At 40.2% G+C, this 3,848-nt stretch overlaps 1 non-coding gene across 1 annotated transcript; it reads left to right on the forward strand.

Moving 5' to 3' along the window:
• The first annotated feature begins 3,275 nt into the window (after positions 1-3,275).
• LOC126031644 (U6 spliceosomal RNA) lies at positions 3,276-3,382 on the forward strand. Its single transcript, XR_007503477.1, has one exon. It is a non-coding gene; the product is annotated as a U6 spliceosomal RNA (small nuclear RNA).
• Positions 3,383-3,848: the final 466 nt, after the last annotated feature.

Here is a 3,848-nt window from a genome sequence, read left to right on the forward strand (position 1 = left end):
TTAATTCATCAATACCAGTAATAACTTAAGGTGAACAGATTAAATAGTCTAATCAAAGGGGCAAAGATGTGATGGACATAAGCAGGTATATTTTGTGAAGATAAAAAGGCTGATTCATGGGACCAGAGCAATGGTGCAGCTGTCGGGCATTTGCCTTGCATGCAGGTAACCCAGGTTCGATTCCCCGCATCCCATATAGTACTCTGAGCCTGCCAGGAGTAATTTCTGAGCGCAGATACAGGAGTAACCCTGAGTGCTGCCAGGCACAGCTCCAAAATAAAAAACCGAACAAGTAAACAAAAATATGAGACAGTCTTAATAAATTTAAAAGGATATAAAGATACAAAAAGTATGTCTCTCACCAAAATAAAATAAAATTAGAAGTCAAGAATAGAATAAAATCGGGCCTGGAGAGATAGCACAGTGACGCTTGCCTTGCAAGCAGCCAATCCAGGACCAAAGATGGTTGGTTCGAATCCCGGTGTCCCATGTGGTCCCCCGTGCCTGCCAGGAGCTATTTCTGAGCAGACAGCCAGGAATAACTCCTGAGCACCATCGGGTGTAGCCCAAAAACCAAACAAACAAACAAAAAAAAAGAATAGAATAAAATCGAAGGGGGCCGGGTGGTGGCGCTGGAGGTAAGGTGCCTGCCTTGCCTGCGCTAGCCTAGGACAGACCGCGGTTCGATCCCCCGGCGTCCCATATGGTCCCCCAAGAAGCCAGGAGCAACTTCTGAGCGCATAGCCAGGAGTAACCCCTGAGCGTCACAGGGTGTGGCCCAAAAACCAAAAAAAAAAAAAAAAAAAAAAAAAAGAATAAAATCGAGGAAACTCACATAGATGGACATTAAGCAACATCTTCCTAAATAAGCAATGGATCAAAAGAGAACTCAAAAAAAAATTTATACAGGAATGAATACAATATAACAAAACATAAAATGGCACATGTTTTAGCAATGCATGCTAAAAAATTATAGGCACAAATATATATGTATATATATATATATATATATTTTTTTTTTTTTCTGCCAGGAGTGATCCCTAAGTGCAGAGTCAGCAGTAAGAATGTAGCACTGTTGGGTATGGCCCCAAACTCAAAAATAAGTAAAGAAGAATGATCTCAAACAAATTTTCACCTTTAATACCTGGAAAAATAAATGTAATTTGATCTAAAACAAGTAGAAGAAAATAAAATATTCTATTGAATATTTATAAAATGAAGACTATAAATTCATTAGAAAAATAAACACAGCAGTAGATACTAGACATTAACAGTAGATACTTTTTTTTTTTTTTTTGTGGTTTTTGGGTCACACCCGGCAGTGCTCAGGGGCCACTCCTGGCTCCATGCTCAGAAATTGCTCCCGGCAGGCACGGGGGACCATATGGGACGCCGGGATTCGAACCGATGACCTTCTGCATGAAAGGCAAACGCCTTATCTCCATGCTATCTCTCCGGCCCCAACAGTAGATACTTTTTCTGTGTGAGGCCCTGGGTTCAATTTTTAGCACTGGAGGAAAAAAAAGGCAAAATTAAAATCAAACTCACAAAATAAATAAAAACAAACAAAAACCTAATTATTTGAAAGTCTCATCAATGGATCTGATACCTGACCTGATATCATATATGCCCTCTCAAGCACTAATGGAAGTAATCCTTGAGCAGAGTTAGTAATAACCTGAGCACAGGTAAGTGTGGCCTAAGGCCCATCTCCCCAAAATCAATATACAAAGTTCAAGGATTTCTATACACTTTCAATGAACAATTCCAAAAATTAGAAAAACTCACACCTCAATCCCCTTTACAGTAGCAATAAATAATAAAATGTATTAGCGGGGCCGGGCGGTGGCGCTAGAGGTAAGGTGCCTGCCTTGCCTGCGCTAGCCTTGGACGGACCGCGGTTCGATCCCCCAGCATCCATATGGTCCCCCAAGCCAGGAGCAACTTCTGAGTGCATAGCCAGGAGTAACCCCTGAACATTACCGGGTGTGGCCCAAAAACAAAAACAAAAAGAAATGTATTAGCAATAATGGAACAAAGCAAGTACAATTTTTTTTTTCTGAAAGCTACAAAACAATTAAATTTAAAAAATCTGAGTACTAAGTTGCTTTGAAAATGGAAATTACAGGGGCCGGAGAGATAGCATGGATAAGGTGTTTGCCTAGCATGCAGGTCGGTGATTCGAATCCTGGCATCCCATATGGTCCCCTGAGCCTGGCCAGGAGCAATTTCTGAGCATAGAGCCAGGAGTAACCCCTGAGCGCTGCTGGGTGTGACCCAAAACCAAAAAAAAAAAGGAGGAGGAGGAGGAGGAGGAGGAGGAGGAGGAAGAAGAAGAAGAAGAAGAAGAAGAAGAAGAAGAAGAAGAAGAAGAAGAAGAAGAAGAAGAAGAAGAAGAAGAAGAAGAAGAAGAAGAAGAAGAAAGTGGAAATTACAAATGAGAAAAAAATGTTGGAAATTAAAAATAAAATTTAAAAGATGTTCAGAGTACCAAAAAAAAAACATTAAAAACATTACTGAAAAAATAAAATAAAGATATGAGATAAAGAGGCCAAATAGCCAAAGACAACAGAACTGGAGTTGGTCAACAAAACTGAGCTTACTTGGTTGGAAGTGGGGGTGGGACATGAGGAGTCATTGAGACTTTGGTGGAGGAAAGTGAGCACTGCCATGATGGATGAAGTGTTAGAATCATGTACACATGAAAGTATGATGTATACTGATGTATACTATCTCTAACAGAATTGTAAATAATGCATCTCTACAAAGTCAGGGTGAGGAGAAAAAAGTTAAATAAAAGGGGAAAATTTCATATACATGAATTCAATGTTGTTAAGATACAATAATCCCCAAATTTATTTACCACAATCACAATAATATGAATTCTGACAAATCAATTTGTGAAAACTGTGATAAAGCAAGGGACAGAGTGACTGTAGAGCCAGTAGGGAGCTTACCTTGCATAAGGCCTACCCAGGTTCAGTCCCCAGCACTGTATCTGGTCCCCTGAGTATTCTAGGTGTGTCTCTGAGCACAGAGCCAGGAATAATCTCTGAAGCACAGCAAAGGTGTGACCCAACCAAACCCTCAAAAGAAATTGAAAAGCCAATTAAATATTCATATGGAATTATAAATGACTCAGATCAATTGCAAAAAAGAACAATAAAATAGGAGAACTGGTCTGATTTCAAAACTTACTATTCATCGCTTCTTGGCCTTTTGGCTAAGACCAAGTGTAAAGCTTACTATTAAACAATACAAATTGAGACAATGCAGTGCTCACTTTGGCAGCACATATACTAAAATTGGAATGATACAGAGAAGATTAACATGGCCTCTGAGCAAGGATGACACACAAATTCGTGAAGCATTCCATATTTTTGGTACTGTTTGGTATGAAAGCCTACTAGAAAAAGTCTTGCCTGGGATAAAGCTCAGGTCAAAACCAGGGCACAGAGACTATGTAGCCTATCACTCTTACCCCCAAATGCACCAGCAATATAATTTGGCACCATCCCTTTTGCATAGGCACTCTAAATAAGGGGAAATGTTATGCATAGAAACAAGCTCTTATATACTAGGGATAAGAGCCTTTACATTTTTTAATAGAGGGATACCTCCCTCCCTGAGCATGTGTCATGTGGTCCCAAGACTCCATGTTGGACAGAGACCATCCAACCTAGAACCCCAGACCCCAGTAGCAGAAACAACAAAGATCCCAGCAGCAACATCAGAAAACAAACTCCTCCCTGGGAAATACCTAATACCGCTCTGGCATCAACCTGCACCAGTTTTGATATGGCATCCTGACATGAGGAAATGGCAACAACTTGATATAAGAGAGGGTT

Source organism: Suncus etruscus, chromosome 15, assembly GCF_024139225.1.
Source record: "Suncus etruscus isolate mSunEtr1 chromosome 15, mSunEtr1.pri.cur, whole genome shotgun sequence".
Classification (NCBI taxonomy): Eukaryota; Metazoa; Chordata; class Mammalia; order Eulipotyphla; family Soricidae; genus Suncus; species Suncus etruscus.